This window comes from Atractosteus spatula, chromosome 4, assembly GCF_055471065.1.
Source record: "Atractosteus spatula isolate fAtrSpa1 chromosome 4, fAtrSpa1.hap1, whole genome shotgun sequence".
NCBI lineage: Eukaryota > Metazoa > Chordata > Actinopteri > Semionotiformes > Lepisosteidae > Atractosteus > Atractosteus spatula.
Window position 1 is genome coordinate 50,096,949 of NC_142709.1, and position 14,242 is coordinate 50,111,190.

Below are 14,242 nucleotides of genomic sequence, written 5' to 3' on the forward strand. Positions count from 1 at the left end.
TTTCCAAGGAAAACACAAAGATGCTGGAAAAAAACTAAAATCGACACATTTAACTGTACAAGATAAAATGGTGGTACTGTACATGATTTCTTCATGCCACTAAACTCTTTCAAGCTTATTTTGTTGACATTACTGATAATGCTCACAGCTTAAACTGAAGCAGCTCTTGAACAGTTTGGCCATCCATCCATTTTCTAACAGCTTAATCCAAAACAGGGTCATGGGGGACCGAGAGCCTATTCCAGCAAGCAACACGCATAAGGAAGGAGAAAGAGGTCATATTAGAAAAAAATAACTCAATATAAAAGGAAATGAAATTCTTGTGCTTTTATAATGTACTCGTACATTCGTGAATGAGTGGTGATCAGCTTTTTTCTTCCTTTAAAAATGCCGGTGACATGATATTTAGTTACCTACAAACAGATCAAAAATGAAAAATCAAACGAGTGGTTTGTACATAAATACATGTAAATAAAAATGTGATGCAAATAATAAAGCAAAGGAAATATTTTGCTTATATTTTTATTGTTCTTAATTTCTATACCCATGCTAGTATTTGAATATTAATATAGGAATTAATAGGCCTATAGGACTGTAGTAGATGACAGTTCTATCTACAGGCTCTACAGGTTACTAGGAAACAATGAAGTGTTGATGAGAGCTACATTTCAAGAGTTATGAAATAACCTTTGTATAAATAAATGCAGATTTCATCTGCGAGCAGGCTTATGACCTGGAATAAGGGGTTTCTAATTACAAACAGTAGGGGAATGTCGGAAGTGATAATACTCATTTGTGAGCTACCCTGGTGAAAAATAAAAGAGATTATTTGTGACGTTTAAGCCCCTGCATGATTTAACACCAAATTACATTTGTGATCTACTTTCTTCCCCAACTTTAGTTGCCTGTTACTATAGAATGGCATCATCGATGATGAAAGTGCTTTGTCATGGATGTTATACTGAGACCTTTCACTATTTTAGTCCTGTGGGGACCAATTGGCATCATCTCAAGGGGTCCACTGTTCTCCTAAAGCAGAACAGCAGGAGCTGCTTTGCACTGTTCATCTTAGAACATGTACCCTTACTGTATCTTCACCCATGTGCTGCTGCCAGGCCTACTGAGAGCTGCATTTCTTCCCCTTTCCCTGAACAGACAGATTTCTCCACTTGCTATTTTCTCTTTGTTTTTGTTAAGACAACTTTTCTTCCTCACAAAAACCCTTATAGACTGCCTCTCCTTCACATCCAAAAATAATACCTATTGAAGTCTTGATGACATTTTCCTCCACTTTAAATATCTGGAATCTACCCCCAAGGACCTCGGCCCCAAATTCGAGAGTTTTTCCCTCAGTGTCTAAGCTGCTAATTCCACTAGAGTCTTAGTAACCTCCATATTCACCACAAGAGTTTGGAGAGCCTTGACTGGAGCATTAGTATTTTCCCTTTGGGGTCAAGGATATGGAACCCAGTGCAGCCATGGCAGCACTGACTACTGGACTCTACCCCTTAGGACCTTGACATCAGTGTGACTTTGCTCCCTCATTGACAAGGACACAAATGTGGACATCGACTTCATCCGATTACAATGTCGAGGACTCCTCCCTGGTCCTGGGGAACATATCCTCAATGCAGGGAATCCCCAGTGTGGTTGAGTATGAAGCTCAAGCATTACGTCAGCTTCCACAACGAATAGCTCCTGGACACCAACAACTCTTCAGTCCTGGAGAGGAGTGCTGTCAATTCCAAAGAGGCTCCAAACACAAAAGGCAACACCACACAACAATGCTAAAAACAGGTGCTACTGGTGCCTCCTATCTGCAAAACACAGGGCCTATCCACTCATGTTTTAGGTTAAGTGTGATTTTGCTTCTCCACAGCTAAGTCTAAACTTAGCAAATCACAGCAGCATCCCTTCAGAGATTGAGCTCTTTCTTGGAGCAAATAGAGGCAACTCATACCCCATTTCATTAAAAACTTGTTTTTGATACTGGTCAAGGGTCCAAGTCTGTTATTCATGTGTCACTAAATCCTCAGTAATAAACCATTCTAATTTGTAATGAAAATCCTTCCTTAGCAGGTTGTATTTGTTATTAACCAAAGGAAGTGTTAAGTCTTCCAGCAGTGGCTGCTTGCCTTGTCTGTGATCAGCTGTGGACAGTTATTTTACAGCACTCTTGTTCCATGAGGAGGAAGGTGAATTTCCCCTTGCTGCATATTCTTGGAATGATATCTGGAAGCAGGGTGTCCAGGTGACAGGTGGAGGCTCATCTGAGTCACATTCACTTTATGAACAGTTCACTGGGGGATGGCAGGCTAATGGATAGCTTGTCATATCAGAGCTGTTAAGCACTAAGTACTGTCCTCTCTTCCCAGATAAAAACGATATCTTTGATACCCACTCCCAGAAATGAAAAGTGACTTGCACTGGCAGCCAGTCAGTCAATCAATTTAAGGTTCCCTGCACATTGCACTTGATTCATATATTTTTTTTGTGTGTGTTACCAAAGCAAGGTGGTTATTACTGTGCAGTCTGTGTGTCCCATTTAAAATATTTTAAAGTTAAAAAAAACATTGGATTGCTTCCAGTTTAACAGTGGGTGATGAATAAGAATCCTTTAGTGAAATAACAGCTTTCAAATCTGCAGAAGTAATGAATTTACAAGTCCTTTATATGCTGATTTGCTGCTTTAATGGCTTTAAGTTTGATTCTGAAAATGATAGTATTCACTTTAATGGTTTCTGAGCTATTGGACTATCATTCATGAATATTACAGCTTCATGAATGTAATGTAATGTCAAGATGATTAAGCCTGGTATGTTCTGCTGTTCTTGAGGGTTTAAAAATGCTAGATTTTCAATAGAAAGTTCAGAATGTGTTGACAACACACAACTTAAAAGATAACATTAGAGGTATGCACTTCAGATGTGGTAGCCATGATTTGACATTTGTCTAAGTTAATACTAAATATGCTTTTAATTTGGGGCCTATATATGTACAAAAGATGTATTACACATTTTCTTTTCCAGGCCTTTATGGATGTAAATTGGCACTAATTGTAAGATTGTTTCTGTGAGTGGTGTCTGTGCAATCCTTTTAAGTTCTGTACATATCAAACCTATTTTGGTTTGTTACTGAATGTCATGTTCACAGGGCCAAGGTCATGAGAGTAAAACAAAAACAGTCTTTACTCTCCCTCTTGTTGGAAATGCTACAAATTTGAACTCACTGGACAGAAGGATGGCAAGTGTATAGGAGATCGTGGCTTGTTGAAATTTCGTGACTGTTTTGCTGAAATTTCATCTCATTTTATTTTGCTGTGCCTTGGTTTCCTCTCATCAATAAAATCTACGCTTGAAGCCTAAAAATTCTATATATTTTTTTAAATTAAACTCTCCATAAAAAGAAATGCATTTTATAAAAAATCAAATAATATTTCTACAGGCATGTGTGGAGTCCAGCACAAACAAAAAAAATACTGTACTGGCTTTTGGATAGAGAGTGAGGTTTTCTAATGAGGTTATTTGTAGTTACCGCCAAGTGGAGTCCCGTACAGACTAAAACAAACCTACGTCCAACAACAGTCAATGGCCTTGTGGTAGTGTATCCCTGTCTTCAGTGTAGGAAATTCACATCTTTGTGTTTTATTTTGTATGATGAAGATTCTTTCACTGAAATTAAAGCATGTTCAAGTAAACTCTTCAGTGAAGAAGAAAATAACCATGTTGTCATTTTGAATAAAAACCAAATTAGTGGACATATTAGATTAATATGAAAATAATAATCATTCTAAATTATTTATTATAATAATCAAGCACTGTGTAGACACAATTACAATATTGTCACTGCAATTCCACAAAGGTATTGCTGTCTTCTGTAGCGTGTAGCAGTTTATCAGCTTTGCTTAAGTGTGCTTTTTTGCAGTGTGCTTTCAGGATCCATTTAGATTGGTCATGGTGGGATGGTCTTCGCTCTAAACCACTCAAGTTGAACTGATGATCAAAATGTGTGTCAATGGGTTGCATTAAGAGCATATACAGTACTTGGTCAGTGAGTCAAATATGAGTCACTGCCTTGTAACCTTTATGGTGTCCTGGTATCATATTAGTCAGCATTAGTTGAACTTACATTTTGGAGAATCAGCACTAGTCTTAATGAGCTGTTTGTTGTTTGTCCCTGGCTGTTTTGATCCAGAACTTGATGTAGCTCACTCTGATAAGCAAGGCCATAATGGGACTTGCAAGCTCACACTTTATACCTGTGTCATATACGGGTTAGGTAAATTTCAAGTCTGGCATCAGTCTGGCAAGGAGAGAAAAAATTAACTTTATTGTTTCAGATTATTGTGATAAGAATGAATATGAACTGGACCTCATATTTTAAACCCCCCTAAATTGATACCAGATATTACACTCATTACACTCACTCAACAATTAACATTATTTAGCAATGACACATTATTGCCTTTTTAATACACAATTCAATCTGTGTAAAATAAAATTTCATGTTCTGGGGTTTTTAAAGTCCAGATGAAATCAAAAGCAAGATTTGTGGAGCTGAGATTTCAAGTCTCTGTCTTTTAGAATTATATGAACTTTCTTCATTTTCATAATCTTCTTGTTGTGCCAGACAGACTTTAACTGGGACAACACTTAAAATCCTTGTTTATAGGCTTTAGATACTTGAAAACTGTTAAAAAACAAACAGAAACACTGATATGTATTTGCATAATAAACCGTATCCGTGAGCATGCAAAGTGTTACTGATTTAACATTGTTGTTTGGTACCTGTAGGTGATAAATGCAGTTTTGTCTGTACTGTTTTACTGTAATATAATAGTTCATTTAACCTCGTTTAATTTGTTTTGCTGAATTGCTGAATGTCAAGGCTATAATTTTCACGTTTTACAATGAGCACATGAAGTCTGGGCAAAGCCTGCCGAACACTGAGGGGTCCATTCAGTCAATCTGGACCAGGAAACTCTTAGAGTTATTAGTTAACAGCTTGCAATGTGTGTGAGTTATTTAAGTACAGTTTCTGTTTGAGATTGAGAACTACAAGGGAACATATTTTTTAGAGATGCTTTTTAGCAGAATATCTTTGTGCCTTTTTACATCCATGTTTCCTTCGGTCTCTCAAAGGCTGACTTACATAAGAATTGAGCTGCTTATTAGCTTCTTGGAACACTGAACTACCTGAAAAGTTACAATTTACAAGTCATGTGGTCAATCTAGTTCAGTTGGTTGATATCATCCCACTTTTTCATGATAGAACATGGGATATGAACATAAATGTTTCGGCTGTGGAGCCTTCTTCGGGTGTCCACAACTGAAATGTTGTCTTTCTTTTCTTCTCTTTTCAGCAAGGAATAAACCTTTACTTGTTCCTTTGCAGCCTACACTTGCTGACGCAGCTACTTACTTGAAGTAATCTCTTCTAGTTCCCCACGATTAAAACATGCAGTGGGGGTGTTACAACTTTCATGCTCATGTAGGATGGATCAGGACAGTTCACGTCTAACTCCATTGTGCACTGCTGTAGCCATCTATTCCTTTATACAGTACACTGCAGGCAGCAGTAGTGTTAGCATCAAATGGAGGAATTATATATTCCTTGTAGACTAAAAACTTCCAGGAGCCAGGCACATCTTGGGGGTTTGTTATGCCATGTCGCTAGCACTGTCTGGCATGTGTCTTTGTCAATCTGCACTTTAAGCAAGCTCCTAGGAGGCCCTGGCCTTGCCCTTTGATCACTAGTTGCACAACATATGTTTTGACTAATTGCGTTACAAGATGTAATCAAAGAACTTACCAGGCTCATATAAGTACAGTACTGTACATTTTGACTTCCTCCATCCATTAAGAGTTAGAGTCTGTTTGTTTCATGTTTCTCTCCTCACCTTAGATTTATTCCTTGATGTGGGATATTTATGATATAAGCAGCCTCTCCACTGGGATTTGTGTATATTCAGTTCTGAAGTGACCTGTTTATTCTTGGAAACCAGTACTGAAACAACTTTAACTTGTTCAACTCTATGGGAATTCTTAATCTCCATTCTTGGTGGTAGACACTTGAGGTGTCTACTACACCTTCAGCTGTAGTAAACACATGTGTCATCACAAAGTGGTGTAATACTAAACAGTTGCAATAAAAATAAAAGATTTTTAAAACAATTGATTTTGATCTAGTGTTTCAAAGTTTACACTATTGAGCTCCTTCTTTGAATGAATGTGCCACAATGAAATATGAGAAGACAACAATGTAATAGGTGTTTGTGGTCAGTACATGGCAATTATCACCATTTGTACCAGGAAGTGTTTGTGACATGTTTACACTAGTAAATAATCCATCTCTGCCTCAATGCAATATTTTGAGAGGTCAATTACACACATTTCAGAACTGTTTACACAACACAAAATACTACAACACATCCACTAGAACTGTTACAGTTGTCTGGAAAAGAGCAATCTTTAATATTTGAGGTTACAGTATTTTAAACTCACCTGTACATCTGAATAACTGACTGTGTTGTCCTTCTAGGGATATCAAACATGCTTCCACCTTTCTCTGTACTTTTATCATATATAAGTTTTAACTTGATGTCTGAGATGTTCAATGAACTTTTTGTGTTGGGAAATGTTGCCTGTCTCCTGAAAGATTAATATTTGGTAGGTTGTGACTATGAATAATTAGTGGTTTTAACTAATTATTACATAACCATTATATAAAGCATTTTTTCTAATAGATGTATTAGGTAGTGATAAACACACACATCCATGCAAAACAAAGACGTATTACTCATTTTAGTTTTCTGTTACTATATCTTGTATTAAACTATACTATACTTTTAATTAAAATACACAGTAAGAGAGTGATTATGTTCTTATAATGCTGTACAGTATACAGACACAGTATAAACATAATATATCAAAGTATATATTTTGAGTATAAATTTATATTTAGATGTGCACTGTCTTAATGATGTCAATGGTCTTGTTTGTGAATGGTGTATCTACAATGTTTTTGCAGCATCAGGTATACCAGAGTAAATTCCTTGTACATGAAATATACTTGGTGAAGAAAGGAGATTCTGACTCTGAGAGAGCAACCAGACGTTTTTTTTCCAAACACCCAGAGGTGTATTTTGTTAGTGTAAGCACAAAACATTACATTATGTTTTCAACTGTGATCTCCCTAGGGCAGGCTTTAACATTTTAATCCATCTTCTGTCAGAATCACATCAACTAAGTATAAACCTTTTAGTATTTAAACAATAATATATTGTTCTCCATGACATATTCCAGCGTCATGAAATATTACTTCATCAGCAGTTTGTAAAGATATAGGGAGTGAAGCTTGTTGATCACAATACAAACTTGACAGATCAATCATGAAGAGTGAGGGGTGGAGGTATTGTGAGATTCAAATGCAGATACTGAATGACACGCCTGCAGTTCTGATCTGAGATTTATTTTAATAAGAAAACCTGGCTCATTGCTGGCAAATTTACAATCCTTTTCTAACGGACAATTTTGACAAGCTACAGCATCATTCCTCCAGGCAACATTGCAGGCATCATTCAGCCCTCTTTCTATGATTATCCCCTCTTTGTGTCCTAATCTTGTCAACAATCTCTTCTTTCAGCACAAGCAGCTCAACTCAGCTCAACACTATAGTCCAGTCCAGTCCTTAAAATGTGGTTGATTTTGAAAAAGAATGCATTAGATTTAACGGGATTCAGAGAAAATCACAGTCATACAGGTACTACTTTAAGACAGAAGTAAAAATGAAAGAGGCCTGGCCTACTTCACAGAAAGGTAGTCATTAAGGTAATTGACTAAAAGAAATGGGTGCATATTGGATGCTCTGCAGACATAGCCTTTCATTCAAATTTCAGGGGTAAATTTGGTTACAACGAATTGTTTTGGTGAGACATCGGGAAGTGTCTCAGACCAGAGTAGGCGGGGCGGTGTGGAGGATCTGTGGCTAAGGATCTGTGCCTGTGGCTGGAAGGTTGCTGGTTTGTATCCCGCAGCTGGCAGAGAAATCCTACTCCGTTGGGCCCCTGAGCAAGGCCCTTAACCCCAACTGCTCCAGGGGCGCCGTATAAATGGCTGACTCTGCGCTCTGACCCTAAGCTTCTCTCCCTGTCTGTGTGTCTCATGGAGAACAAGTTGTGGTATGCGAAAAGAAAAATTCCGATACAAGAAATTTGTGCTTGTTTAGTGTTGGTTCTGATTCTTTGAAGATTTCCTTCTAACAGCCTACATTTTGGTTAATGTGTGTTGTCATCACATTATATACCAACAATAAAGATCAATCATACTGTAGGTCAGCAAAGAACTACATTTTCAATGCATCATTCACACAATATTTCATGTTTTAGCCTATGTTTTTTTTTATTTGCTTTAACTTTTGATATATGTTCACTCAGCATAGGGAATAAGCACTGCAACTACAATGGTAATGATCTTAACGATTATGTACTGTATATTGACTCTCTGAAACATCCACAAGCTGTGATACTGTATAAGAATCAACTTTATTTCTTGAAATGTTATGTTAATAACATTTTGTTATGCTTCTTTTTCCTTGAAAACCGAAATAATGTTTTCTGTAATAATGACTGTGAAAATGTAACTTGCTCAAGAGTCAAAGCACGTGTGATGATGTTCAGACATTTCGGAAGAGACTCTGCATGAGTGCACATCTGTTTCCAGTTATTGAATTATCACTGTAAAATGTGGCTTGTGCCTTAAACCTCTTCCAGCAATTGACCAGGTCAAAGTGCTCTGCAGCTCAGCAGTCGCATTCTTTACCTCTGTTTTAAAAACACTTTCCATTACACAATTGAGAACCTCTTTATTTTTTTTCACGAGAAAAAAACTTTTGTCACCAATGTTGTCTAACTGCACTGTTCTGAGTACTTAACACTTGATTTATGGTGAGTCGAATGACTAACAAAGATGAATAGGAACCCTAGAAACTGCAGGACGTTGAAGTTGGGAGAAGATTACACCTATTCATAAATTCATAGGAATAACAACTTCTAATAAGAAAGTACCTTTAGGCATGTTTATTGAGAAGCTTTGATTTTGGTTGAGGGTCAGACATGGTCATAGGACGAGGAAGAAATGACTCCCTGCAGAGGGAGAAATAGATATGAACCATGGATGAAGAAAGCGATTGAAGAAGTCAGGGAGAGTTGTCTGCAACCAAACTGTGCTTTTCATTTTTATGGAAGCTCTCTTTTGGTTTTTTAATATCTTTATGCATTTTGAAGATATCAAATAAAACTAAAATTTTTACTGGTGCTAGCAATCCATTTAAAAAATGCATTAAACAGAAAAAAGTAGATGAAAACTAATGTGACATGGGCTCTCCAATCAGAATTGTAAGGTCTTCCTACCCTGCCTTACCTTTCAGAGGGCTCTGCCTTGTGCAACGAGTAGGGAAATGTGAAAATCTAATGAGTTTAAGTGCTTCCCCTCTGAAGGGATGTTGATGGCAACCAATGTTGCAAGAAATACATTCATAACTTTTGCAGCTGTGAGGCATGTATCAAGGGTATAATAAGGTGACACTTCATATTTGCATCAATATACTTTACGTCCCTGCTGTTGATTCTGTCAATTGTACCCACTCTATAGTCCTATCATCACCTGCAGAATGCCCACAGATGAAGGTTTTCCCAATCTAAGAAGAAGTCAGCACACATCTGCTGAAAAAGCTCTTGATGGATAAGGGATCTCTAACTTTAGTGAGGACTTGTATTGGAATTCTTGCAATTAGCAGCTACTGAACTGAATTTATTTTTCTTACGTGTCTCGTTAGTGAGCTCTTTAACACTTGATAGAGACAAATGATGTCTTGTGTTGTTGACAGTAAAATATTCTGTGTTTCTCCTGCTTAATTGTATATGTACTGTATGATGGATAGCAGTCTCCTGTTGCCTCAGTCCTGTAATGTGCTGATACAATATGCACAATAAGCTTGCTGGTGTAATATTCTGCTGTGCCTCCCCATTCCAGATATTATGGCTATTAGTAACCAGAACGAGAATCAGAACATGCACCTTTACACTGTTTTGTGTAAAGGCCTTAAATCAGTCATTATAAACAAGATAATTTCACTCAGGCCTGTCTACAACATGAGTGTATCAACAGGGCTCATCAGATGCATGTCTGTCACAAAGGTAAACAACATTTTTAAAGTTCTCTCCGTTCAAAGCTGGCAGTGTCATAAATACTGTATATGTGCTGACTGTTTTTTGTAATTTCATTGTCCTCCAAAGTGTATGTTGCCTGTATTTTGTTTTATTTACCTAGTTGTAACCCTTCATTTACATTCTAGAAGATGGAAAGGTGCAGATGAGTATCATAATGTTTCTTAAACATTTGTGTTCACTTTTTAGCCAGTGCAGAATCCTCTGCAGATTCTTATTAATAAGTCTTTTTTTATAACAGTCTTAATATTGCCCAAAAATATTTCCCAAGAATATTTAACCTCTATAGTGTTTTACAGTAATTCACAGTGTCTATGTTTAATAATATATAATATATCAATAAGTGGAACTTTTCCCTTTTCGATCTCGTCTCTTGGATTTCACCTTTTGGATTGTCTTCTCGGTTTGTCTTGGCTCTTTTTGGTTAACTGACCTCTAGCTTCTCCTATCGGCTTTGCTTCTGGATTATGATTTTGGATTGTTTGCCTCTGCATCCCGCAGAATTCATAGCTATGCATAGGATCCTCGGAAACTACCTGCCGGTTCCCTGACAGAACTTACTGGAAGCTTAAAGCTTATGAACTAGATTTGCCTGTTATAGCTGAGTAAATGCAGTATATTACAAAAAATATCAAAGTATTTTATAAGATCTTTGAACAGAACTAGATTGTGTAAAAGGTCTTCGACACTGTACAGGAAATACAGCCTTTCATTCAATATCTTGTGACATTTTCCTGCATTTTATCTCCATTATGTCATCTAATCTCATTTAAGGAGTTTTAACTCCTTCTTGTTCAAGGTTATGTGTTGCGTTTCATTGTTTTATGATGATAAAATGCTCATGGTAGTAAAAAGGTAACATTTTCAAAGGGAGGTACATGAGAATCATCTGTGTCTGATTTACATTGTCCAAGACAATTAATGACCAAAAGCTCTACAGCTGTGTACCACACGCAGGTATCATAGCTGTTCTTGGCTATAATGTTTTCCAGGTTATAATTAATCCTAACAAAAGCAGAATGGCAAAGCCCTAGCTATTATTTCAGTTCGGTAGTTCGGTCAAATTCAAATGATGAAAAAAGGAGCAGATAAATACAAAGGGAGAGTATTAATACTTTGGGGTCTGGTGTTAACTTGGTTGGATGAGGAAATAATATTGCAGGCTAAAGGTCAGAACTGTGGCATCACTTCCTTACTTATGAGGAATGAACCCGGGGGGCAGCTGCAAGGGTTAAGTGAGAGTTAGGAAAAGATGCTTTCAGAATTGCGGGCAGCCAGCAAGTATTTATACTGAATGTATGAGAGCAGAAGTGTGAGATTACAATAAACCTTCTCCCAAACTTCTGGTTATGAGCACCATGAATTATATTTTATATACCAAACAGTCAATTATTTGAAGGATACAGAAGGGCAGCTATGACAAGGGTTAAATACAAGTAAGACCTAAAACAACTGAAAAGTGTATTTAAGATATATAGTACATAATGTTGTAATGTTTCATAGCCGTTCAGGGAGCTGTAAATGTAACGTTGCCCTAGCCAAAATGTAAATGTAGTGGCTCTCTGAAGGCACCAGTTCTGTAGGGTTTGGGCATTTACTGAGACAATTATTAATTGTAGCAGTAAATCACAAAGTTGATTCTTTTGATGGCTTTAGAATCCAACCATGCGACATAACTCAAACAACGCACACACACAGGTACTAATACACGAGGATACATTTATTAATACATAAAATATGCATATAAAACTAACAGATCTTATCGAGAGGGTTATCAGAATACAAAAGATATATATTCAGTCAGTTACGAAGTGTTACACATATCAAGAGGACATACGTTCAGTATATCATTCATTTAGACCGTTTCATAAATGAACTTGGTTATAACTTCTACATTAGATACTCAAAACAAGTACATAACTCTTAGGAATTAAATTGATATCAACTGGTTGGGATAACAATTGAATTCTCGAGCTGTAATGCATTGAAGTTGAATACTCATCCAATTTCTGGGGATTCAGATCTCCTGCGGGCACAAAGAAACAGTTGCAGGCTGTTGCTGTCCAATCCGCGCTCTCTGGCTGTGTGCCAGGCTGTGCTGTGCGGCTTGCGACGGTGCGCTGCAGATGCTCACTGACCGGCTAGTTGTGTTGGCTTTAACTAGCAAAGTTTGCGCACAGGAGAAAAGATGACTGTGGGTCCCAGCAAGTCAGGAAGAGTTCCTGATGAAGCGCTAGTTCTGAATAGTGATTCAGCTGTCCACAGTTCCGACCTGTTCATGAGGCCTGCTGCTGGTTACTCTCTGGCAACCTCCACTCTAGACTCTTAGAACAAAGGAAAGTTCTGGCAATCGGACACACTGGTTGTCCGTGGTTGTCCGGGCTGAGTCTCAGGATGGTCAGGAGGCGCGCTGCGAGAATATCCTGCCCTTGGGAGCCTTCTGCTCCTGGGCCGTCCTGCCCTGGAATTCTCCTTTGAATTCCCTTTAGAAAAGTCCACAGAAGTCCACTGAATCTTACTGAATCTCTGTGTTGCCTGTTTTTACCTGGAGGAACTTCAGCTTGTTGATTGGCTGAAAGTTCCATGGGCATCAGAGTCCCACGTGGGTTACTCAGCCCTACCAGTCCCTGATTGGTTGATCAAGGTGAGATATGAGTCACTTACTCTTGACACTTAGGAATGCAGTCCAGATGTCCATTCGGCACTCCCTAGACTGATAGGCGCCAATGGATGACCATTGATCATGATAGCCAGGCTTAGCTAATTGCATCCCCGTCTGGGAGCTTGCTTCTTATCAAAAGAAAACATCTTAAATCAGCCTGCATGAATTCTTTCTCTGTGGCTGCACCACAGAGATGGAGGGTGAGATGGGGCCTCATTTAAGACAGCATACCAACGCTTAATTCTGTCTTATTAACAAGCATTGCCGCTACAATGTATACTGTACAGAGATCTTATTGTTATTTTATAAACCTGTGATGTTTTTCTACATCAAGGATTTCTATCAAGGATTTATTTATAGTTAGTGCCCATGTACACCAACAGTGTTTGGGACACTTTACAGCAGGTTATGTCAAGAATAATACTAACATTATAGTTCATTAAAATAGCTGAGTCAGGACTAGGTCTAATTAGAATAAGTTGTAGTTTTAAAGTTTAAAAACAGTTTAGTGCCAGTTACATTTCTGTAACTGTAACATCACAGTTACATACTGTATCTGTTAATTAATTGTTATAGCTTTTGTTTTGAGCGAAGAGGTTTGTTTGTATAATTGTATTTTTAATAAATATGGCAATAGTTTTGTGGTTGATTTTTCTTTTGCTTGTGGAATAGTGCCACTCTGTAGACTATGGTATATTCTCCCTATACCATTGTAGTACATTGCTGTTACAGGCCTTACTACTACAGACAGAACAGATTTCCTGGCCTGATAATAGCAACAAATGACTGGCATGTGAAATTGTCTACTGGACACTCTTCCCATTTTACAGGGATTTAAAAGACCATGAAAAGGTAAGCTAAAAGGAACTTTTTTTAAAATTTAATTTGGTCAAGTTTTGCTTGAGAAAGATGCTTACCCCCAATTTCTTTTGTCTACCCCGCTGAATGTATAGGTACTAGCTAACCTATGATGGATCAGCATCCTATGAAGAAGACAGAATGACTTCTGACCCAAGGTTAAAAGTCTGCACTTTTGTCTTTACTGCTTTGTCAAAACCCTTGAAATGTCCTTAGCCGTTGGCTTTACATGTTAGTAAACATTCGATTTCAGTACAACAAGAACTCAATTCTTTCAATTTATTTGCTGCAAAAATACCATACTAAGAAGATGATTTAAAATATTAAAGTTATGGAAGTGCTTGGAATATTTGCGTGCAATCTGGCTTCTCTGTGAGTCTCAAAAGTCTTGTCTGTTTTGTTTTCCTGGAGATACATTCCTTAACAGAATATTTTCTTTGACAAAGTAATAAAAAAGGTATTTGAGGATGAAGAAGATTTGAAAAAACTTTCAATTA